The following is a 26,460-nucleotide window of genomic DNA, read 5'->3' on the forward strand; positions in this document are numbered from 1 at the left end:
CTGCCTGAGAGTCCACCCTCTCATGTTCCAGACTGGGCCTAATTCAGACCTGATCGCAGCAGCAAATTTGTTAGCAAATGGGCAAAACCATGTGCACTGCAGGGGGGTGGGGGCAGATATAACATGTGTAGAGAGAGTTAGATTTGGGTGGGTTATTTTGTTTCTGTGCAGGGTAAATACTGGCTGCTTTATTTTTACACTGCAATTTAGATTTCAGTTTGAACACACCCCACCCAAATATAACTCTCTCTGCACATGTTATATCTGCCCCACCTGCAGTGCACATGGGGGGGTCATTCCGAGTTGATCGCACGTAGCAACTGACGCCGCCTATAGGGGAGTATATTTTAGCATAGCAGGGCTGCGATCACTTGTGCAACCCTGCTATGTTGAAAAAAGTTTAAAGCAAAACAAGACTAGCCCCACAGCTACTTACCCAGTGCGACGGATCCAGCGATGGCGGTCCAGCCTGTGACATCAGACATCCGCCCTCCAAACACCTGGACACACCTGCGTTCGCCTTACCACGCCCGGGAAACGGTGAGTAGACGCCCCGAACCTCCTTCCCGCTGTCAGTCTTCTTGCGATCGCTTTCATTGGTCCTGTCGTCGGTTCCCGGTGACGGCAGTCACTAGGCAATGCCGCACATGCGCAATGCGGCTGCCGCGCAGCCACAGTTCTGACCCATTTGCACCGCAACGAAGAACCACTGCGTGCGAACGGGTCAGAATGACCCCCATTGTTTTGCCCGTTTGCTAACAAATTTGCTGCTACGATCAGGTCTTAAATTGTACATGGTTACTCTATTAGAGAGGCAGTTATATAGTGGAGCAGAACCACTGATAAACATGGGTTCTTGGTTCACTTCTATAAAAATGACACCAAGATTTGCCTACTTGTTAGCCAAGCATCTGATGGATGAACAAATCCCCCCTGGTGGATGACCACAATCCTTAGCATGGGTCCAAGTCCGATACTGGTCACAAATATTCCGGGAGAGTACAGAGTATGATTAAATATATCATTCTACAGCCAACAATTATGTTATTTTTGCATGAAGCCAGACACAAAGCACGGGTACATCGAGCCTGCATTTAGCTGGGAACACTCCAAAACACCCAGGAAAAATGATTGCGCTGTATTGAGTTAGTCCTGATGCCGTGTGCTAAAGATAGACAATAAATTGTAAATGCTGGACATTTATAATACTCTGATAATACATCTTGAAAACATATTTTCCGAAAGAGCTATAAATGAAATGGAGCAGAAGATTCCCTAAACCAGATCTGGTAATTGTACACGAGTATCAGATAACAACGCCCAATTTAATTCATAATCACTATGCATCTGTTTCAGCAGCACTTAATGTAGGCTGTTGAGGAGATACATTTGATAACCTTGAACTACATTTTCGGAACTCATCCAACACAAAAATAGCAGCAGCACCACATAGCTAAAAATAAAAAAAATGCGACTATTGTCCTTATTTTGCTTGTTCTTCTGTCATTTTGCCAGAGCACCAGAGCATGGGAGACTATACCACAGGCTGCGCTGGCTGGGTATGTCCAGTGGGAGAAAGGACTGGGCATGCTCCCAGCTGTGCCAAGTGATCTGGGAGAATATAGCTGCATGTAGTTTCGCTTATTACGCATTATTTTGGGTAACTTATTTAGTGCTCAATAAACTTGGCTTGGCTCCGAATAACAGGTTTACAGAAGCATTAACTGTCTGACCAGTTTGAGCCAAAGGAATGGACCACACACTTCATTGACCTGTTCCACGCCCAAGGTTATATATTATTTTCTATTAGAAATTGGATTCTGTCCTGATTTACGAAAGTCAATCTTTAATAAGCAAGATCAAAGACTTCATCAGACTACTGTTCCAAAGGAATACAGCCAGAAAGAGCTTCAAAGCCACAAACCTGAGGTAAGAGGGAATTTGGGATTCTTTAATTGATCTAGCCGTGTGGTGATTATAATAATATGTTATTCATCATATAACTGCTTCCCCTGATATACTGTATCAGGGTAACAGGCTGCTAACTGCTGCACTTGATAACTGCTAGTAAATACAAATCATATGGGACAGTGAGGAAACCAGATCTGACGACTGCAAATAGTGATATACAGTACAGTGTTTTGGAGAGTATATGTCTCTTTGCACAGGAATAGAAGTTGCAGGGGATGGCTGACTGCTGGGCTGCGGCTGTGGCACCTTCAGTAACTGTTATTAGAAAAGCTATTTCTCCTGTCCAGGAATCTAAAGTAACTCTTTGTAAATAAGCTGTAACATAGGAATAGAGAGTATGAGAACAGATAAAAGCAATGGGGGTAATTCCAAGTTGATCGCAGCAGGAAATTTTTTAGCAGTTGGGCAAAACCATGGGGGTAATTCTGAGTTGATCGCAGCAGCAAGTTTGTTAGCAATTGGGCAAAACCATGTGCACTGCGGGGGGGGGGGCAGATATAACATGTGCAGAGAGAGTTAGATTTGGGTGGGTTATTTTGTTTCTGTGCAGGGTAAATACTGGCTGCTTTATTTTTACACTGCAATTTAGATTGCAGATTGAACTCATCACACCCAAATCTACCTGCAGTGCACATGGGGGGTCATTCTGACCCTTTCGCACGCAGTGGTTAATCGCTGCGGTGCGAACGGGTGCGGAATGCGCTTGCGCAGCGGGCGCAGTGCGCGGGCGCCATATTGCCCATCGCCGGGGGTCGCCGGGTTATGTCGCGACTTACAAAGGAAGCGGTCGCAGAGCCGTCCGCTAAGAAGATTGACAGGTAGGAGGCGTGCCAGGTCGGATCCGGACAGTTTGGAGCCGTTTTCGGGGAGTGGTGAGTAAAACGCAGGCGTGTCCAGCAGAACGGAGGGCGGAGGAGTGACGTCAAAGCCGAGCCCATCGTCGCTGAATCCATCACACAGGGTAAGTAGCTGCAGGGCTGGTCTAGTTTTGCTTGAATTTTTTTTAGCTTAGCAGGGCTGCACAAGCGATCGCAGCCCTGCTAAGCTAAAATACACTCCCCCATAGGCGTGTACCAGTTGATCGCAGTAGCAGCAAAAAGTTGCTGGCTGCGATCAACTCGGAATGACCACCATGGTTTTACCCAACTGCTAACAAATTTGCTGCTACAATCAAAAAAGTATATTTAAATCTAGAGTGTAATACTTTGCACTTACAAAAAAAAGAAATAAAATGATAGTATAACAAATAATGACAATCCTAAAATACAGATGAATGGATTAAAGCCCTATGAAAAAAAAAGGCACATCAATTACTGCTTAGATATTTCCCGAATCTTCCCCAGGCGATATACTATCTGTTTTGATTAAAGTTCTTACACAAAAAAGAAGGGTTTTTGATCCTGCACCGACCTAGATTCAAAGTACGTAGGTAATCATATAGGAGCCAGAAATGGACAATGATGCTAGATATTACTAATTACTTTCTGTCCGTATGGCGGTGTGCCCAGAGTCAAAAAAAGGGGGGATATACGTGCGAAGAGAGAAAAGTATGACTCTTGTTTGGGCGCACTCTTGTGTTAACTAAATGTTAATTAATAAGTAATGTATCTAAAAATTAATGATGAAATCTTTATTTCTACTCTTTAAAATGCATAGGGACTAAACAAAACAAGTTAGCCATAAAGCGAATGTGGATATGCCAGTTGGAGAAATAAGTCTCCCAAAATTAGAAATGTCCAGATCTTAATTATACCTGGATAAATGCATATTGGAAGATAGCTACATACTATGCTGCTTCCGTCTGCCCAAGATCTGTACAAACTGTGTTTGTATTAATGCAGCCCTAAATTGGGTTACAATCGTGAGTGGGAGAGCCCACACACTAGGTAACAGTTCTAACAATTAACCACTGTAATGGATGAAAAGAATAATGAATAAAATAAAAGAAGTAGAGGGATGAGGTATAAGTGGTGATACTGCTGTTGGTGTGGTTTCTACGGGGAAGAGAGTCTCCCTACTTCACTGGGTATTCCCTAGTGGTCGCCCGTCTAGGTACTGACCCAGCCCACCTACGTTTAGCTTCCAAGATCGGACGAGATTGGGCGTGAACGTAGGGGTATGGTCGTAGGAAGGTTTGACCCTATAGCACCAATGAGAGTGCACCGAAACGGGAGGATGGATTCCTCCTCCAAAAAAGAATGCTGAGAATGCGTAAAGAAAAGAATGATAGTAGATAAGTAAGTGTGAATCTGCTGTCCACGTTAGACTGAAGAGACGTGTCTCCTGAGGGGACACGCTCCCCTGAATCGTGGATGAGAGTTCACAGAAGGAAGAACAGTAAGAAAAATGTTACAAGGATAGAAGAAAGTAGTTGCAAATGGATAGTTATATAAAATTACAGTGGGTCCCTTTGGGTTATCTCAGTTATTTGAATACTAACAAATCCTGGTTCAAAAATAGATCACAGTGACAGGTGTCAAGACAAATTTCCAAAAGAAATAAAGATAATAACAATTTCTTATAAATGGTGCCAGATCACAGGGTATGTATATCGTTACTTGTATATAACAGATTTCAGTAGCATCTAATGATTGATGAACTTGTGCAGTGCACCAAGGCCTTGAATGTCACTGGTGATATTACCAGAATGTTCTTTATCAAAGCAAATATTAGTTTCTAACATAAACCAATATATGAGGAAAAAAGAGTTATCACATGTACCATTCTCTCTTTGGTGAAAAACCTCAAAGGAACAAAAAATAAGAATTTACTTACCGATAATTCTATTTCTCGGAGTCCGTAGTGGATGCTGGGGTTCCTGAAAGGACCATGGGGAATAGCGGCTCCGCAGGAGACAGGGCACAAAAAAGTAAAGCTTTTACCAGATCAGGTGGTGTGCACTGGCTCCTCCCCCTATGACCCTCCTCCAGACTCCAGTTAGGTACTGTGCCCGGACGAGCGTACACAATAAGGGAGGCAATTTGAATCCCGGGTAAGACTCATACCAGCCACACCAATCACACCGTGCAACTTGTGATCTAAACCCAGTTAACAGTATGATAACAGAAAGAGCCTCTTAAAGATGGCTCCTTAACAATATAACCCGAATTTGTTAACAATAACTATGTACAGTATTGCAGATAATCCGCACTTGGGATGGGCGCCCAGCATCCACTACGGACTCCGAGAAATAGAATTATCGGTAAGTAAATTCTTATTTTCTCTATCGTCCTAAGTGGATGCTGGGGTTCCTGAAAGGACCATGGGGATTATACCAAAGCTCCCAAACGGGCGGGAGAGTGCGGATGACTCTGCAGCACCGAATGAGAGAATTCCAAGTCCTCTTTTGCCAGGGTATCAAATTTGTAGAATTTTACAAACGTGTTTTCCCCCGACCACGTAGCTGCTCGGCAGAATTGTAATGCCGAGACCCCTCGGGCAGCCGCCCAAGATGAGCCCACCTTCCTTGTGGAATGGGCCTTAACAGATTTAGGCTGTGGCAGGCCTGCCACAGAATGAGCAAGTTGAATTGTGTTACAAATCCAACGAGCAATCGTCTGCTTAGAAGCAGGGGCACCCAACTTGTTGGGTGCATATAGTAACAACAGCGAGTCAGATTTTCTGACTTCAGCCGTCCTTGAAATGTATATTTTTAAGGCTCTGACAACGTCCAACAACTTGGAGTCCTCCAAGTCGCCAGTGGCCGCAGGCACCACAATAGGTTGGTTCAGGTGAAACGCTGATACCACCTTAGGGAGAAAATGCGGACGAGTCCTCAGTTCTGCCCTATCCGAATGGAAGATTAGATAAGGGCTTTTATAAGATAAAGCCGCCAATTCAGATACTCTCCTGGCGGAAGCCAGGGCCAGTAACATAGTCACTTTCCATGTGAGATATTTAAAATCCCCCTTTTTCAATGGTTCAAACCAATGGGATTTGAGGAAATCTAAAACTACATTTAGATCCCACGGTGCCACCGGAGGCACCACAGGAGGCTGTATATGCAGTACTCCTTTAACAAAAGTCTGTACCTCAGGAACTGAGGCCAATTCTTTTTGGAAGAATATTGACAGGGCCGAAATTTGAACCTTAATAGATCTCAATTTGAGACCCATAGACAATCCTGATTGTAGGAAATGTAGGAAACGACCCAGTTGAAATTCCTCCGTCGGAACACTCCGATCCTCGCACCACGCGACATATTTTCGCCAAATGCGGTGATAATGTTTCGCGGTGACTTCCTTCCTTGCCTTAATCAAGGTAGGAATGACTTCTTCTGGAATGCCTTTCCCTTTTAGGATCTGGCGTTCAACCGCCATGCCGTCAAACGCAGCCGCGGTAAGTCTTGAAAGAGACAGGGACCCTGTTGTAGCAGGTCCCTTCTCAGAAGTAGAGGGCACGGGTCGTCCGTGACCAACTCTTGAAGTTCCGGGTACCAAGTCCTTCTTGGCCAATCCGGAGCCACTAGTATTGTTCTTACTCCTCCTCACCGTATAATCTTCAATACCTTTGGTATGAGAGGCAGAGGAGGAAACACATATACTGATTTGTACACCCAAGGTGTTACCAGTGCGTCCACAGCTATTGCCTGTGGATCTCTTGACCTGGCGCAATACTTGTCCAGTTTCTTGTTGAGGCGAGACGCCATCATGTCTACCATTGGTCTTTCCCAACAGTTTATTAGCATGTGGAAGACTTCTGGATGAAGACCCCCCTCTCCCGGGTGAATATCGTGTCTGCTGAGGAAGTCTGCTTCCCAGTTGTCCACGCCCGGGAAGAACACTGCTGACAGTGCTATTACGTGATTCTCCGCCCAGCGAAGAATCTTGGCAGCTTCTGCCATTGCACTCCTGCTTCTTGTGCCGCCCTGTCTGTTTACATGGGCGACCGCCGTGATGTTGTCCGACTGAATCAACACCGGTTTTCCTTGCAGGAGTGGTTCCGCCTGGCTTAGAGCATTTTAGATTGCTCTTAGTACCAGAATGTTTATGTGAAGAGACTTTTCCAGGTTCGTCCATACCCCCTGGAAGTTTCTTCCTTGTGTGACTGCTCCCCAACCTCTCAGGCTGGCGTCCGTGGTCACCAGGATCAAATCCTGTATGCCGAATCTGCGGCCCTCCAATAGATGAGCCTTTTGCAACCACCACAGAAGATATACCCTTGTCCTTGGCGACAGGGTTATTCGCAGGTGCATCTGAGGATGCGACCCTGACCATTTGTCCAACAGATCCCTTTGGAAAATTCTTGCATGGAATCTGCCGAATGGAATTGCTTCGTAAAAAGCCACCCTTTTTCCCAGGACTCTTGTGCATTGATGTACAGACACCTTTCCTGGTTTTAGGAGGTTCCTGACAGGTCGGATAACTCCTTGGCTTTTTCCTCGGGAAGAAAAACCTTTTTCTGAACCGTGTCCAGAATCATCCCTAGGAACAGCAGACGTATCGTCGGAAAACAGCTGCGATTCTTGGAATATTTAGAATCCAGTCGTGCCGTCGAAGAACTACTTTAGATAGTGCTCTTCCGACCTCCAACTGTTCTCTGGAACTTGCCCTTTTTAGGTCGTGCAAGTAAGGGATAATTTAGATGCCTTTTTTCTTTGAAGAAACATCTTTTCGGCCATTACCTTGGTAAAAAGGCCCGGGGTGCCGTGGATAATTCAAACGGCATCGTCTGAAACTGATATTGACAGTTCTGTACCACGAACCAGAGGTACCCTTGATGAGAAGGACAAAATTTGGACATGGAGGTAATCCTTGATGTCCAGGGACATTCCGGTTCGCTATCACTGCTCTGAGTGACTTTATCTCGATTTGAACCTTTTATGTAAGTGTTCAAAACATTTTAGATTTAGACTATGTGTCACCAAGCCGTCTGGCTTCAGTACCACAATATAGTGTGGAAAAATAATACCCTTTTCCTTGTCGTAGGAGGGGTACTTTGATTATCACCTGCTGGATATACAGCTTGTGAATTGTTTCCAATGCTGCCTCCCTGTCGGAGGGAGCCGTTGGTAAAGCAGACTTCAGGAACCTGCGAGGAGAAGATGTCTCGACTCTCCAATCTTTACCCCTGGGATAATACTCGTACGATCTAGGGGTCAACTTGCGAGTGATCCCACTGCGCCCTGAGACTCTTGAGACTACCCCCCCACCTTGAGTCCGCTTGCACGGCCCCAGCGTCATGCTGAGGACTTGGCAGACGCGGTGGAGGGCTTCTTTTCCTGGGAAAGGGCTGCCTGCTGCAGTCTACTTCCCTTACCTCTATGTCTGGGCAGATATGACTGGCCTTTTGCCTGCATGCCCTCATGGGAAAGGAAAGATTGAGGCTGAAAAGACGGTGTCTTTTTTAGCTGAGATGTAACTTGGGGTAAAAAAGGTTGGATTTCCCAGCTGTTGCTGTGGTCCCCAGGTCCGATGGACCGACCCCCAAATAACTCCTTCCCTTTATACAGCAATACTTCCATCTGCCGTATGGGATCTGTATCACCTGACCACTGTCGTGTCCCTGACATCTTCTGGGAGATATGGACAACGCACTTATCTTGATGCCAGAGAGCAAATATCCCTCTGTGCATCTCACATACATATATATAGAATGCATCCTATTAAATGCTCTACATGAATAAAATATTTTCAGTCAGGGAATCCGACCAAGCCAACCCAGCACTGCATCTCCAGGCTGATGGCGATCGCTGGTCGCAGTATAACCACCGTATGTGTGTATATACTTTTTAGGATATTTTTCCAGCTTCCTATCAGCTGGCTCCTTGAGGGCGGCCGTATCTGGAGACGGTAACGCCACTTGATAAGCGTGTGAGCGCCTTATCACCCTAAGGGGTGTTTCCCAACGTACCCTAATTTCTGGCGGGAAAGGGTATAACGCCAATATTTGCTATCGGGGTAACCCTACGCATCATCACACACTTCATTTTATTTTATCTGATTCAGGAAAAACTACAGGTAGTTTTTTCACTCCCACATAATACCCTTTCTTGTGGTACTTGTAGTATCAGAAACACGTAACACCTCCTTCATTGCCCTTAACGTGTGGCCCTAATGAGAAATACGTTTGTTTATTCACCGTCGACACTGTATTCAGTGTCCGTGTCTGTGTCTGTGTCGACCGACTGAGGTAAATGGGCGTTTTTAAAACCCCTGACGGTGTTTCTGAGACGCCTGGACCGGTCCTAATAGATTGTCGGCCGTCTCATGTCGTCAACCGACCTTGCAGCGTGTTGACATTCTCACGTAATTCTCTAAATAAGCCATCCATTCCGGTGTCGACTCCCTAGAGAGTGACATCACCATTACAGGCAATTTCTCCGCCTCCTCACCAACATCGTCCTCATACATGTCGACACACACGTACCGACACACAGCACACACACCGGGAATGCTCTGACAGAGGACAGGACCCACTAGCCCTTTGGGGAGACAGAGGGAGAGTCTGCCAGCACACACCAAAAACGCTATAATTATATAGGGACAACCTTATATAAGTGTTTCTCCCTTATAGCATCTTTTATATATATACAATATCGCCAAAATCAGTGCCCCCCCTCTCTGTTTTAACCCTGTTTCTGTAGTGCAGTGCAGGGGAGAGCCTGGGAGCCTTCTCTCCAGCTTTTCTGTGAGAGAAAATGGCGCTGTGTGCTGAGGAGATAGGCCCCGCCCCTTTTTCGGCGGGCTCGTCTCCCGCTATTTTTGAAGTTAGGCAGGGGTTAAATATCTCCATATAGCCTCTGTGGGCTATATGTGAGGTATTTTTTGCCTCTAATAAGGTTTTTATTTGCCTCTCAGAGCGCCCCCCCCAGCGCTCTGCACCCTCAGTGACTGTTGTGTGAAGTGTGCTGAGAGGAAAATGGCGCACAGCTGCAGTGCTGTGCGCTACCTTTATGAAGACTCAGGAGTCTTCAGCCGCCGATTTTGGACCTCTTCTCTCTTCAGCGTCTGCAAGGGGGCCGGCGGCGCGGCTCCGGTGACCATCCAGGCTGTACCTGTGATCGTCCCTCTGGAGCTAGTGTCCAGTAGCCAAGCAGCAAATCCACTCTGCACGCAGGTGAGTTCACTACTTCTCCCCTAAGTCCCTCGTTGCAGTGATCCTGTTGCCAGCAGGACTCACTGTAAAGTAAAAAACCTAAGCTAAACTTTCTCTAAGCAGCTCTTTAGGAGAGCCACCTAGATTGCACCCTTCTCGTTCGGGCACAAAATCTAACTGGAGTCTGGAGGAGGGTCATAGGGGGAGGAGCCAGTGCACACCACCTGATCTGGTAAAAGCTTTACTTTTTTGTGCCCTGTCTCCTGCGGAGCCGCTATTCCCCATGGTCCTTTCAGGAACCCCAGCATCCACTTAGGACGATAGAGAAATATAGAATACACAGTTTGAGAGTACCTAGGCAGAGTATATGCAGGATCACACCACACCTGTCCTAATTACACTTGAATGCGAGGGAAGAATATTACACAATGTACTTAAGCAAGGAATATACATGGATATGCCATGCTCATTGTCTGAAAACACAAGCAGTGTCAACGGCAGAGATTCTCTCTGTGATAAGACACGCTCAAGTGAATAAAGTAGATGAGTATGAAATATCACTCATTCAGTTGGTAGGCAGGCGGGGTGCCCGCAGGAGATGCGGGGCCACCAATGACCTGCCCCTATCACAAAGTTATACCACAAAATACCTGAATGAAATAGTACACGTGTATGTAATGCAGCAAAGCTGGAAGCTCCAGCAATATAGATAAGAGTAATTTTTGCAATGGCAAAGAAATATGCTGCTTTAGCATTAGGTATGTTGCAATAGAGTAAATAAGCATCAAATATCACCACTTCAAGTGTCAGACAGGTAAGGTGCCCGCAAGGAAAACGCGTTTCACCCGGTCACGGGCTTGTTTACTTCCATTCTGAGCAGCTCCCCTGCTCCCCTAAAGTTCTCCAGTGGTAATGGTGTTAGTCAAGATTCTGTTCTTAACTGGGTATACACTGCCATATATATCATGAACCCATCGACGTGTGTGTACCCCCGATATGTGTGAATGATGTCATTCACAGATATATTGCGTCGGCTGTGTATTGGACCATCTGGCTGTGTGTACAGGTGGTCTTCCGTCCGCCCGTACACTTGCTGCTGGGACCTCCGGTGACTGTCATCTAAACTGGGTGGGCACGTTTAAATACCAGCCCAGCTGTGATGTCAGGCACAACACATTTGACAGACAATTGGTAAGTGTGTATTCACTTACCAAACGTCAGATAGGTCAGTGGATCGGCCAAACTCTTCCATCTGCCGGTCAGGTGTGTACCCAGCAGTGGTGGCTCCAGAGGTGTAAACGTCACCTTGTGAAGAGATTCGGGGGCTGTTCACCATCTCAGGAACAGTTTCTCTTTCAATCCCCGAAAATAAAGCATTTTTTGTTTGATGAATGTCACAATTTTACATCCCCTGGGGCAGAGCCGGCCATAGGCATAGGCAAACTAGGCGATTGCCTAGGGCATTTGATATGCCTAGGGGCCTCAGCAGCTTCTACTGATTAAAATGATATGCAGCATGCCTATATTCTGTGTGTAACATTTCATATGCAGATACAGCCACAGTCTCACACAGTATATAGGCATGCGGAATATCATTTTAATCAGCAGAAGCTGCTTGTGCACCCTAGCTACATAGCAATGTAAATAAGATTTATAGCATTGAGGCAAGATTTATGAGGACACATCTATATCCAAGCAGAGGCAGAGGTCACAGTGTTAGTGGCAGTGTGAGTGCTGTGTGCATGTGAGTGGGTTGGCTGTGCAGTAGTGTTCAGAATATGTGTAAGGCGCATTATGTGTGTCATGTAAAAATGCATTCATAATGTGCAACATGTGTATAAGGGCATTAATAATGTGCGGCATATGTGTAACAGGGTACTACTGTATGTGTGTCATTATGTGTATAGTAGAGATGAGCGCCTGAAATTTTTCGGGTTTTGTGTTTTGGGTTCGGTTCCGCGGCCGTGTTTTGGGTTCGAACGCGTTTTGGCAAAACCTCACCGAATTTTTTTTGTCGGATTCGGGTGTGTTTTGGATTCGGGTGTTTTTTTCAAAAAACACTAAAAAACAGCTTAAATCATAGAATTTGGGGGTCATTTTGATCCCAAAGTATTATTAACCTCAAAAACCATAATTTACACTCATTTTCAGTCTATTCTGAATACCTCACACCTCACAATATTATTTTTAGTCCTAAAATTTGCACCGAGGTCGCTGTGTGAGTAAGATAAGCGACCCTAGTGGCCGACACAAACACCGGGCCCATCTAGGAGTGGCACTGCAGTGTCACGCAGGATGTCCCTTCCAAAAAACCCTCCCCAAACAGCACATGACGCAAAGAAAAAAAGAGGCGCAATGAGGTAGCTGTGTGAGTAAGATTAGCGACCCTAGTGGCCGACACAAATACCGGGCCCATCTAGGAGTGGCACTGCAGTGTCACGCAGGATGGCCCTTCCAAAAAACCCTCCCCAAACAGCACATGACGCAAAGAAAAAAAGAGGCGCAATGAGGTAGCTGTGTGAGTAAGATTAGCGACCCTAGTGGCCGACACAAACACCGGGCCCATCTAGGAGTGGCACTGCAGTGTCATGCAGGATGTCCCTTCCAAAAAACCCTCCCCAAACAGCACATGACGCAAAGAAAAAAAGAGGCGCAATGAGGTAGCTGTGTGAGTAAGATTAGCGACCCTAGTGGCCGACACAAACACCGGGCCCATCTAGGAGTGGCACTGCAGTGTCACGCAGGATGTCCCTTCCAAAAAACCCTCCCCAAACAGCACATGACGCAAAGAAAAAAAGAGGCGCAATGAGGTAGCTGACTGTGTGAGTAAGATTAGCGACCCTAGTGGCCGACACAAACACCGGGCCCATTTAGGAGTGGCACTGCAGTGTCACGCAGGATGTCCCTTCCAAAAAACCCTCCCCAATCAGCACATGATGCAAAGAAAAAGAAAAGAAAAAAGAGGTGCAAGATGGAATTGTCCTTGGGCCCTCCCACCCACCCTTATGTTGTATAAACAAAACAGGACATGCACACTTTAACCAACCCATCATTTCAGTGACAGGGTCTGCCACACGACTGTGACTGATATGACGGGTTGGTTTGGACCGCCCCCAAAAAAGAAGCAATTAATCTCTCCTTGCACAAACTGGCTCTACAGAGGCAAGATGTCCACCTCATCATCACCCTCCGATATATCACCGTGTACATCCCCCTCCTCACAGATTATCAATTCGTCCCCACTGGAATCCACCATCTCAGCTCCCTGTGTACTTTGTGGAGGCAATTGCTGTTGGTCAATGTCTCCGCGGAGGAATTGATTATAATTCATTTTAATGAACATCATCTTCTCCACATTTTCTGGATGTAACCTCGTACGCCGATTGCTGACAAGGTGAGCGGCGGCACTAAACACTCTTTCGGAGTACACACTTGTGGGAGGGCAACTTAGGTAGAATAAAGCCAGTTTGTGCAAGGGCCTCCAAATTGCCTCTTTTTCCTGCCAGTATAAGTACGGACTGTGTGACGTGCCTACTTGGATGCGGTCACTCATATAATCCTCCACCATTCTATCAATGTTGAGAGAATCATATGCAGTGACAGTAGACGACATGTCCGTAATCGTTGTCAGGTCCTTCAGTCCGCACCAGATGTCAGCATCAGCAGTCGCTCCAGACTGCCCTGCATCACCGCCAGCGGGTGGGCTCGGAATTCTGAGCCTTTTCCTCGCACCCCCAGTTGCGGGAGAATGTGAAGGAGGAGATGTTGACAGGTCGCGTTCCGCTTGACTTGACAATTTTCTCACCAGCAGGTCTTTCAACCCCAGCAGACTTGTGTCTGCCGGAAAGAGAGATCCAAGGTAGGCTTTAAATCTAGGATCGAGCACGGTGGCCAAAATGTAGTGCTCTGATTTCAACAGATTGACCACCCGTGAATCCTTGTTAAGCGAATTAAGGGCTCCATCCACAAGTCCCACATGCCTAGCGGAATCGCTCCGTGTTAGCTCCTCCTTCAATGTCTCCAGCTTCTTCTGCAAAAGCCTGATGAGGGGAATGACCTGACTCAGGCTGGCAGTGTCTGAACTGACTTCACGTGTGGCAAGTTCAAAGGGCATCAGAACCTTGCACAACGTTGAAATCATTCTCCACTGCGCCTGAGACAGGTGCATTCCACCTACTATATCGTGCTCAATTGTATAGGCTTGAATGGCCTTTTGCTGCTCCTCCAACCTCTGAAGCATATAGAGGGTTGAATTCCACCTCGTTACCACTTCTTGCTTCAGATGATGGCAGGGCAGGTTCAGTAGTTTTTGGTGGTGCTCCAGTCTTCTGTACGTGGTGCCTGTACGCCGAAAGTGTCCCGCAATTCTTCTGGCCACCGACAGCATCTCTTGCACGCCCCTGTCGTTTTTTAAAAAATTCTGCACCACCAAATTCAAGGTATGTGCAAAACATGGGACGTGCTGGAATTTGCCCATATTTAATGCACACACAATATTGCTGGCGTTGTCCGATGCCACAAATCCACAGGAGAGTCCAATTGGGGTAAGCCATTCCGCGATGATCTTCCTCAGTTGCCGTAAGAGGTTTTCAGCTGTGTGCGTATTCTGGAAAGCGGTGATACAAAGCGTAGCCTGCCTAGGAAAGAGTTGGCGTTTGCGAGATGCTGCTACTGGTGCCGCCGCTGCTGTTCTTGCGGCGGGAGTCCATACATCTACCCAGTGGGCTGTCACAGTCATATAGTCCTGACCCTGCCCTGCTCCACTTGTCCACATGTCCGTGGTTAAGTGGACATTGGGTACAACTGCATTTTTTAGGACACTGGTGAGTCTTTTTCTGACGTCCGTGTACATTCTCGGTATCGCCTGCCTAGAGAAGTGGAACCTAGATGGTATTTGGTAACGGGGGCACACTGCCTCAATAAATTGTCTAGTTCCCTGTGAACTAACGGCGGATACCGGACGCACGTCTAACACCAACATAGTTGTCAAGGCCTCAGTTATCCGCTTTGCAGCAGGATGACTGCTGTGATATTTCATCTTCCTCGCAAAGGACTGTTGAACAGTCAATTGCTTACTGGAAGTAGTACAAGTGGGCTTACGACTTCCCCTCTGGGATGACCATCGACTCCCAGCAGCAACAACAGCAGCGCCAGCAGCAGTAGGCGTTACACGCAAGGATGCATCGGAGGAATCCCAGGCAGGAGAGGAATCGTCAGAATTGCCAGTGACATGGCCTGCAGGACTATTGGCATTCCTGGGGAAGGAGGAAATTGACACTGAGGGAGTTGGTGGGGTGGTTTGCGTGAGCTTGGTTACAAGAGGAAGGGATTTACTGGTCAGTGGACTGCTTCCGCTGTCACCCAAAGTTTTTGAACTTGTCACTGACTTATTATGAATGCGCTGCAGGTGACGTATAAGGGAGGATGTTCCGAGGTGGTTAACGTCCTTACCCCTACTTATTACAGCTTGACAAAGGGAACACACGGCTTGACACCTGTTGTCCGCATTTCTGGTGAAATACCTCCACACCGAAGAGCTGATTTTTTTGGTATTTTCACCTGGCATGTCAACGGCCATATTCCTCCCACGGACAACAGGTGTCTCCCCGGGTGCCTGACTTAAACAAACCACCTCACCATCAGAATCCTCCTGGTCAATTTCCTCCCCAGCGCCAGCAACACCCATATCCTCCTCATCCTGGTGTACTTCAACACTGACATCTTCAATCTGACTATCAGGAACTGGACTGCGGGTGCTCCTTCCAGCACTTGCAGGGGGCGTGCAAATGGTGGAAGGCGCATGCTCTTCACGTCCAGTGTTGGGAAGGTCAGGCATCGCAACCGACACAATTGGACTCTCCTTGTGGATTTGGGATTTCGAAGAATGCACAGTTCTTTGCTGTGCTGCTTTTGCCAGCTTGAGTCTTTTCATTTTTCTAGCGAGAGGCTGAGTGCTTCCATCCTCATGTGAAGCTGAACCACTAGCCATGAACATAGGCCAGGGCCTCAGCCGTTCCTTGCCACTCCGTGTGGTAAATGGCATATTGGCAAGTTTACGCTTCTCCTCCGACAATTTTATTTTAGGTTTTGGAGTCCTTTTTTTTCTGATATTTGGTGTTTTGGATTTGACATGCTCTGTACTATGACATTGGGCATCGGCCTTGGCAGACGACGTTGCTGGCATTTCATCGTCTCGGCCATGACTAGTGGCAGCAGCTTCAGCACGAGGTGGAAGTGGATCTTGATCTTTCCCTAATTTTGGAACCTCAACATTTTTGTTCTCCATATTTTAATAGGCACAACTAAAAGGCACCTCAGGTAAACAATGGAGATGGATACTAGTATACAATTATGGACTGCCTGCCGAGTGCAGACACAGAGGTAGCCACAGCCGTGAACTACCGTACTGTACTGTGTCTGCTGCTAATATAGACTGGTTGATAAAGAGATGTCTATGTAACTATGTATGTATAAAGAAGAAAGAAAAAAAAACCACGGTTAGGTGGTATATACAATTATGGACGGGCTGCCGAGTGCCGACACAGAGGTAGCCACAGCCGTGAACTACCGCACTGTACTGTGTCTGCTGCTAATATATAGACTGGTTGATAAAGAGATAGTATACTCGTAACTAGTATGTATGTATAAAGAAAGAAAAAAAAACCACGGTTAGGTGGTATATACAATTATGGACGGGCTGCCGAGTGCCGACACAGAGGTAGCCACAGCCGTGAACTACCGCACTGTACTGTGTCTGCTGCTAATATAGACTGGTTGATAAAGAGATAGTATACTCGTAACTAGTATGTATGTATAAAGAAAGAAAAAAAACCCACGGTTAGGTGGTATATACAATTATGGACGGGCTGCCGACACAGAGGTAGCCACAGCCGTGAACTACCGCACTGTACTGTGTCTGCTGCTAATATAGACTGGTTGATAAAGAGATAGTATACTCGTAACTAGTATGACTATAAAGAAAGAAAAAAAAACCACGGTTAGGTGGTATATACAATTATGGACGGGCTGCCGAGTGCCGACACAGAGGTAGCCACAGCCGTGAACTACCGCACTGTACTGTGTCTGCTGCTAATATATAGACTGGTTGATAAAGAGATAGTATACTCGTAACTAGTATGTATGTATAAAGAAAGAAAAAAAAACCACGGTTAGGTGGTATATACAATTATGGACGGGCTGCCGAGTGCCGACACAGAGGTAGCCACAGCCGTGAACTACCGCACTGTACTGTGTCTGCTGCTAATATAGACTGGTTGATAAAGAGATAGTATACTCGTAACTAGTATGTATGTATAAAGAAAGAAAAAAAAACCACGGTTAGGTGGTATATACAATTATGGACGGGCTGCCGAGTGCCGACACAGAGGTAGCCACAGCCGTGAACTACCGCACTGTACTGTGTCTGCTGCTAATATATAGACTGGTTGATAAAGAGATAGTATACTCGTAACTAGTATGTATGTATAAAGAAAGAAAAAAAAACCACGGTTAGGTGGTATATACAATTATGGACGGGCTGCCGAGTGCCGACACAGAGGTAGCCACAGCCGTGAACTACCGCACTGTACTGTGTCTGCTGCTAATATATAGACTGGTTGATAAAGAGATAGTATACTCGTAACTAGTATGTATGTATAAAGAAAGAAAAAAAAACCACGGTTAGGTGGTATATACAATTATGGACGGGCTGCCGAGTGCCGACACAGAGGTAGCCACAGCCGTGAACTACCGCACTGTACTGTGTCTGCTGCTAATATAGACTGGTTGATAAAGAGATAGTATACTCGTAACTAGTATGTATGTATAAAGAAAGAAAAAAAAACCACGGTTAGGTGGTATATACAATTATGGACGGGCTGCCGAGTGCCGACACAGAGGTAGCCACAGCCGTGAACTACCGCACTGTACTGTGTCTGCTGCTAATATAGACTGGTTGATAAAGAGATAGTATACTCGTAACTAGTATGACTATAAAGAAAGAAAAAAAAACCACGGTTAGGTGGTATATACAATTATGGACGGGCTGCCGAGTGCCGACACAGAGGTAGCCACAGCCGTGAACTACCGCACTGTACTGTGTCTGCTGCTAATATATAGACTGGTTGATAAAGAGATAGTATACTCGTAACTAGTATGTATGTATAAAGAAAGAAAAAAAAACCACGGTTAGGTGGTATATACAATTATGGACGGGCTGCCGAGTGCCGACACAGAGGTAGCCACAGCCGTGAACTACCGCACTGTACTGTGTCTGCTGCTAATATAGACTGGTTGATAAAGAGATAGTATACTCGTAACTAGTATGTATGTATAAAGAAAGAAAAAAAAACCACGGTTAGGTGGTATATACAATTATGGACGGGCTGCCGAGTGCCGACACAGAGGTAGCCACAGCCGTGAACTACCGCACTGTACTGTGTCTGCTGCTAATATATAGACTGGTTGATAAAGAGATAGTATACTCGTAACTAGTATGTATGTATAAAGAAAGAAAAAAAAACCACGGTTAGGTGGTATATACAATTATGGACGGGCTGCCGAGTGCCGACACAGAGGTAGCCACAGCCGTGAACTACCGCACTGTACTGTGTCTGCTGCTAATATATAGACTGGTTGATAAAGAGATAGTATACTCGTAACTAGTATGTATGTATAAAGAAAGAAAAAAAAACCACGGTTAGGTGGTATATACAATTATGGACGGGCTGCCGAGTGCCGACACAGAGGTAGCCACAGCCGTGAACTACCGCACTGTACTGTGTCTGCTGCTAATATAGACTGGTTGATAAAGAGATAGTATACTCGTAACTAGTATGTATGTATAAAGAAAGAAAAAAAAACCACGGTTAGGTGGTATATACAATTATGGACGGGCTGCCGAGTGCCGACACAGAGGTAGCCACAGCCGTGAACTACCGCACTGTACTGTGTCTGCTGCTAATATAGACTGGTTGATAAAGAGATAGTATACTCGTAACTAGTATGACTATAAAGAAAGAAAAAAAAACCACGGTTAGGTGGTATATACAATTATGGACGGGCTGCCGAGTGCCGACACAGAGGTAGCCACAGCCGTGAACTACCGCACTGTACTGTGTCTGCTGCTAATATAGACTGGTTGATAAAGAGATAGTATACTACTAATATTATATATACTGGTGGTCAGGTCACTGGTCACTAGTCACACTGGCAGTGGCACTCCTGCAGCAAAAGTGTGCACTGTTTAATTTTAATATAATATTATGTACTCCTGGCTCCTGCTATAACCTATAACTGGCACTGCAGTGCTCCCCAGTCTCCCCCACAATTATAAGCTGTGTGAGCTGAGCACAGTCAGATATATATATACATTGATGCAGCACACTGGGCTGAGCAGTGCACACAGATATGGTATGTGACTGAGTCACTGTGTGTATCGTTTTTTTCAGGCAGAGAACGGATATATTAAATAAAACAAACAACTGCACTGTCTGGTGGTCACTGTGGTCGTCAGTCACTAAACTCTGCACTCTCTTCTACAGTATCACAGCCTCAGGTCAATCTCTCTCTCTCTCTCTCAACCCTAATCTAAATGGAGAGGACGCCAGCCACGTCCTCTCCCTATCAATCTCAATGCACGTGTGAAAATGGCGGCGACGCGCGGCTCCTTATATAGAATCCGAGTCTCGCGAGAATCCGACAGCGTCATGATGACGTTCGGGCGCGCTCGGGTTAACCGAGCAAGGCGGGAGGATCCGAGTCTGCTCGGACCCGTGAAAAAAACATGAAGTTCGTGCGGGTTCGGATTCAGAGAAACCGAACCCGCTCATCTCTAGTGTATAGGGGCACTAATAATGTGCAGCAAATGTGTAGGGGGCACTATGTGTGTCATTATGTGTATAAGGGCATTAATAATGTGCGGCACATATGTGTAACGGACATTATGTGTAAAAGGGCATTAATAAAGGTTGTCATAATGTGTAAGACGCATTATGTTTATAAGGACATTAATGATGTGTCTCATATGAGTAAGGGGCATTACTGTGTGGAATTATGTGTATAAATGCACTACTAATGTGTGGCATTATGTGTATAAGTGCTCTACTATGTGGCGTTGCGTATAGAAAGGGCATTACTGTGTCGTCTAATGTGAATAAAGAGCAATAGGGTGTGGTGTAATGTAAATAAGGAGCAATTCAGTGTGATGTAATGTGAATAAGGAGCTCTACTGTGAGGAGTAACGTTTATAAGGTAAAGTGATATTACTGTGGGATGTAATGTGAATTATGGACACTATCGCATGATCAAATGTGAATAAAGTTGCAGTACTGTGTGGCGTAATTTGAATTGGGGGTACTATTGTGTGGCCATGCCCCTTGCCAGCAAAAACACACCCCTTTTTGGGCTGTGCATCAAATGTGTGAACTGTTCCTATTTAAAATATAGGGGGTACAAACACCAAAATAAGGACTGTTATGGGTGAGGGGTGATGATGCTGGGAAAGAGGTGCAAGGTCAGAGGCAGAACCAGCGGTGGTGCTAGGGGGCACCAGCCAAAATCTTGCCTAGGGCATCATATAGGTTAGGGCCGACTCTGCCCTGGGGAGTGTAGAAATTGTGACAATGGAAGGATGATGAATATGTCCCTTGGGCTTTACTGTGCCTTGTGTGTAGTCATGTTAACTGTGGGTTAGAACCACATATGTTGGAGAACCAGTGGCGTAACTAGAAATTTTTCTCCACCAAGCCAAAAAATTTTCTACCCTCCCCCATAATTGGCACTAGTAAAGCAATGAATCTGCAAAAAAGGGGTGTGGCCTTGCTGGAATGGGCGTGGATTTGCATAAAGGGGCGTGACATTGCAGGAAAGACTACCTTATACGCCAGTTTTGCAAGCTGCACGCCCAGACAATGGCCACCACAGGAAAAAAAAGAGTCCTGATTCATGCCCCTTACATTATTTGTCATTTTTCCTCCGTATAGTAATGCCCAGTATACATTATGCCACATACTGCAATGGCCCTTAGACATTATGCCACACACAATAATGCCCATGACACAATATGCCACACACTGTAATGCCCCTGACACATTATGCCACACACCGTAATGCCTGTGACACATTATGACAGGCATCGCAATGCTCATTATTCATTATGCTACACACTGCAATGCCCCTGATACATTATAGCACATACAATGCCTGTGACACATTATGACACACACCGCAATGTCCGTGATACATTATGCCACACACTGCAATGTCCGTGATACATTATGCCACACACTGCAATGATCCTGAGACATTATACCACAATGCCCGTGATATAGTATACCACACACCGTAATGCCTGTGACACATACCGCAATGTCCGTTATACCCTATGCCACACACTGCAATGCCCGTTATACATTATGCCACGCACTGCAATGCCCCTGAGACATTATACCACATACCACAATGCCCGTGATATAGTATGCCACACAACGTAATGCCTGTGACACATTATGACACACACTGCAATGTCCGTGATACATTATGCCACACACCGCAATGCCCATTACACATTAAGTCCTACAGTAAGGCTTCTAATTACTTTTAAATTACCTGCTCGTTGCCAGAGGTTTCATGCTCTTGGTTCCATGCACGGTGCCAGGGGTTTTCATGCTCAGGGTGACATGCTCGTTGCCAGGGGTTTCATGTGGTAGGTGTTATGCTTGTTGCCAGAGGTATCATGTGCTGGGTTTCAAGCTTGTTGCCATGTGGTAATATTCGTTGCCAGGGGTTTCATGCACTGGGTGTCATGCTCGTTGCTAGGGGGTAATGCTTGTTGCCAGGGATTTCATGAGCTGGGTGTTGTGCTTGTAACCAGGGGGTAATGCTTGTTGCTAGGGCTGTGCTCCCAGTGCCACATATGCCCCCAGTGCCAGATATTCCCCCACAGTGCCAGGTACACATATGCCCCCAGTGCCAATTATGCCCCCCCATTGCCAAATATGCTCCCCCCAGTGCCAAATATGCCCCCCCCAAGTGCCAAATATGCTCCTCCAGTGCCATACATGCCCCCCAAGTGCCAAATATGTTCCCCCAGTGCCAAATATGCCCCCCAGTGCCAAATATGCTCCCCCAGTGCCAAATATGTACCTCCAGTGCCAAATATGTTCCTCCAGTGCCAAATATGCCCCCCGTGCCAAATATGCTCCCCCAGTGCCAAACATGCCCCCACAAGTGCCAAATATGTTCCCCCAGTGCCAAATATGCCCCCCCAGTGCCAAATATGCCCCCCCGTGCCAAATATGCCCCCCAGTGCCAAATATGCTCCCCCAGTGCCAAACATGCCCCCAAGTGCCAAATATGTTCCCCCAGTGCCAAATATGCACCCCAGTGCCAAATATGCTCCTTCAGTGCCAAACATGCACCCCAAGTGCCAAATATGTTCCCCCAAGTGCCAAATATGTTCTCCCAAGTGCCAAATATGCCCCCAGTGCCAAATATGCCCCCCAGTGCCAAATATGCCCCCCCATGCCAAATATGCCACGCAGTGCCAAATATGCTCCCCCAGTGCCAAACATGCCCCCCCCCCAAGTGCCAAATATGTTCCTCCAGTGCCAAATATGTTCCTCCAGTGCCAAATATGCTCCCCCAGTGCCAAACATGCCCCCCCAAGTGCCAAATATGTTCCCCCAGTGCCAAATATGTTCCCCCAGTGCCAAATAAGCTCCCCCAGTGCCAGGTACACGCCCCTTCCCCCCGGGCTCCGCTGCTGTGCTGTTTTGGGAAGGAGGGACACGGAGGGCACAGCGCGTGCCTCTCCTGTGTGTCCTTCCTACGTCTCCGGCGGCAGCGGCGTGTCTATCAAATGAAGTGCCGGTTCGTGTGCCAATCAGAGCTCATGAACGGGCACTTCATTTAACAGACACGCCGCTGCCGCCGGAGGCCCAGGAGGGACATACAGGAGAGGCGCATGCTGCGCCCTCCGTGTCCCTCCTTCCCAAAACAGAATCAGTGGCGGCTAGGGCGCCCCGCAGCCCTTCGTGCCTCCAAACGCTCACAGTGGCTGCGGACCCCTAGTTACGCCACTGTGGAGAACATATTGGAGGAACGTCCAGAAGAATAATCAAACAAGCCAAAAGGCAAAAATTGGAATCCACAGCAGAAGTACCAAAGGTGCAAATGGGACGCAAGGTCAGAAAACAAGCCATAATATCAGATGATAGAGTAGAAATCAGGAACCTGGATCAATAATGCTGGAGCACAGGTATCTGAATCTGACACTCTGGCACTGTTCTAGTGCCAGAGTGGGGTTTATATAGTAGACAGGGTTTGAATTTGTTTAAAGGTTAAAGGATCTTAACCTGGTGTCACTGTAGTCTGTTAATCACTTCAAGGTCTCTGCAGCTCTGCCCCCTGTATGCAGTGATCAGTCCTCTGTGCTCAAGGATGGTTCTTCCTCCCTAGAAGTGGAGGCATTCTGATTCTGTGTCTTATTTGTGGCTATTGCACACCGTTGCTAGGTGGTAAAATTCCTCTCTGATATCTGTAATAATGACACTATGGGTGCTATTCATAAATTCAGCATTGCTCCAGTGAAAGGACAGCTGCTCTGAAAAGAGGTAGCAGTGATACTTACCTCCCGCTGCCAGTTCTGTGTATGTATGACCTGAGGTCAAGCATCCGCACAGCTGCTGGGCACATAATGGCCTGATCCCTAAAAAAAACCCTCTTGTCGGTATACTGCACGTGAGAGAGTAGGGATGGCATCATTTCCAAATCCAACTCCATGTCCCATTGTATTAGATATGCCCATGACTGCTCTTGGGCACTAAGCAACTGCAGAGACCTTATGCATAGGGTGAGTCTGCATTCTGAGAGGAAGGATCTGGAACCCAGTGAATGCATATGCTGAATGTAACACTGCATTCCTGGAGGCTCTGGAACTCAGTGAATGTCATGAGAAGACAGTGAGACACATGCATGTACATCTCAATCTAGGAGACCAGTGCAATGTAGCAAACCTGATCTGTTGAGGATACAGGAACTGACAGGGGAATCCATCAGGGTATATCTGCGACGCTCCAGGGTGACAGCTACCACATTTAAAGAGACCTGCTGCTGAGTGAGAGGAAGAGGATGATAAAGTGACATGCAGTATAAAGGTAAGACACAAGGTGACTTGTCTAGAGAAAAGAGATTGTCAGCTCTAGAGAACACCTGTATGATCACAGGAATAAAAGAGATGTAAATAAGTGGTGCAGTTATTAATTCATGCAATTTGTTTAACAACTGATGTGGTACTTTGCTGCTATACATGCGTTGGCTGTTCAATAACCACCTTACTACTATGAGGGAGATGCAATTGTGGGCGAAGGGTGCATATTGCAATTGCCACAGTGTTTAAACACCGGTAACGGCACTGCATTTCGCACCCCTTGACCACCTGGCCGAGTCCTGAATTCGTTCAACAATGCTTGCTACAATATGAGGCTAAGAACAGTTTTGTGCAGGTTTAGGCTGCTGTAAAGTTCTGCTGTTGTTGCGCTGATTTGGCCGGGCAGATGTCATGCCCCCTATACCTGTATGCACAGGGAAACTTGTTAACTTTAAACCTGTCAGCATGAAATGAAGAGACCTGAATTAAACCGAAAGTGACTGATCTAGATTTAAATGGCATGTGGATTCACCACCAACACACTGTGAGCGATCTGTCTTGTGGTGGCTATGTGGTAGTATGACAAAGGGCAACATTGGATATATTCCTACCATTAAACCTATTATATCTAATAGTATGGGGCGTATTTATCATGGAAAGAGATAAAGTGGGGCTAGATAAAGCACTAACCAATCACCTTCTAACTCTCATTTTATAGGCTGTGTTTGAAAAATGACAGTTAGGAGCTGATTGGTTAGTGCGTTATTTCTCTAAACTTTACCTCTCTACATGCTTTGGTAAATTCCTCTCTACAGTATATCTGGTATTATTTGCTGGTGTTATTATAAATACGCAGGTTGCTTCTATCACATGTATAATGGCACTCACATCATTATTATTATTATTATTATTATCTTTATTTATATGGCGCCACATGGGATCCGCAGCGCCCAATTACAGAGTAAACAAATAAGCAAAACATGAAGATAGTGACTTACAATTCAATACAATATAGGACAAGTACGGAATAAATAAACATAGCTGCGTCAGCAGACAACACTGAAATAAGTATCAGGGTGGCAGAAAACAGAGGGATTTGGTGCCATCAAAGGGAGTATTGAAAAAAAGATAGGTTAAGTAAGAGACGTAAAAGCACGAGGGAAGAAGGCCCTGCTCGTGAAAGCTTACATTCTAAAGGGGAGAAGCATATAGACAGGGGTGACAAAGATGGGGTAGAAAGTGAGCGTGTGCCACAGAGGGCCTAGGATGAGAATTGTCTGGGTTTGGTGAAGACGTTTGTCTTGGGAACCCGTTTAAAGTTTTGTAGAGAGGTGGAGAGTCTGAGGGGGAGTGGTAGAGAATTCCAGAAAAAGGGAGCAGCATGTGAAAAATCTTGGAGGTAGGAGTGGGAGGAGGTAATCAGTAGGCAGGAGAGGCGGCATGCATTAACAGAGCGAAGAGGACAGGTGGGAGAGTAAAGGGAAATAAGGTCATAGATGTAGATGGGAGAGGAGTGGGTGAGGGCTTTGTAAGTGAGTGTGAGAAGCTTGAAATGGATTCTGAAGGGAAAGGGGAGTCAGTGAAGGGCTTGTAGGAGAGGGGAGGTGGATGTAATGCGTTTGGTGAGGAAGATGATCTGGGCAGCAGCATTATTACACACACCCATAGCTATCATTTTTATACATATTCCAGGGACAATTTGTTGCTGAGTCGGCTCATCTACAGTACACAGGTTATGCTTGACACTGTCTAGGAGGACATTGGAGCCCTGTAATACATTAAGAATATAAGACAGTGGTTCCCAAACTGTTTTGAATCACAGCACCCTGGAGTATCAGAATTTTTTTCATGGCACCCCTATCGCAAAAGTGTTTTATTGAGAAATTTAGAAAAAAAAAATTAAATTAAGTAAAGTTGTGTTTATATGTCATACTTAGGTTCAATTATGTGGTGAGGGATTTGCTTCTGTTGGTCCACATATTTTATGACTGGCAGCCACAAGCACTGGTTTTGCCTATTACATTGACCATAAATAATGTGACTTGGTCCTGCACCAGCAATCCGAGGCACCCCTGCTGAACCACACTAAAGGGGGGTATTCAATTAGCCGCAGTAACTTAATTGATCCCCGGGGCTATTCAATTAGCCCAATTATAATTTTTTTTATATGCGTCTGAACACAAGTGAATAAAAAACTGGGGGGGTTAAAAGATGTCGCGGCTTTGTATTGCTCGCAAGTCTCGGTCATTGCCTAGCAACTGGGATGTTTTGTTTTCTGCTCGGCAACCAGGATGCCGGTTAGC

At 46.1% G+C, this 26,460-nt stretch overlaps 1 protein-coding gene and 1 pseudogene across 4 annotated transcripts in view; one reads left to right on the forward strand and one right to left on the reverse strand.

The window, feature by feature from the left end:
• Window positions 1-1,529: 1,529 nt before the first annotated feature.
• FGF1 (fibroblast growth factor 1) overlaps window positions 1,530-26,460 on the forward strand; it is a 401,113-nt gene continuing 376,182 nt past the window's right edge. For 3 of the 4 annotated variants that reach the window (XM_063928132.1, XM_063928139.1, XM_063928134.1), the window contains exon 1: window positions 1,530-1,929. The gene's annotated coding sequence lies outside the window, so the exon portion shown is untranslated. Of the gene's footprint in view, window positions 1,930-23,844; window positions 24,165-26,460 lie in introns of those variants that run through there. The other variant, XM_063928133.1, reaches the window with a different exon arrangement.
• Window positions 3,983-4,101, reverse strand: LOC134939084 (5S ribosomal RNA; annotated as a pseudogene).

This window comes from Pseudophryne corroboree, chromosome 6 (genome assembly GCF_028390025.1).
Source record: "Pseudophryne corroboree isolate aPseCor3 chromosome 6, aPseCor3.hap2, whole genome shotgun sequence".
Taxonomy (NCBI): domain Eukaryota; kingdom Metazoa; phylum Chordata; class Amphibia; order Anura; family Myobatrachidae; genus Pseudophryne; species Pseudophryne corroboree.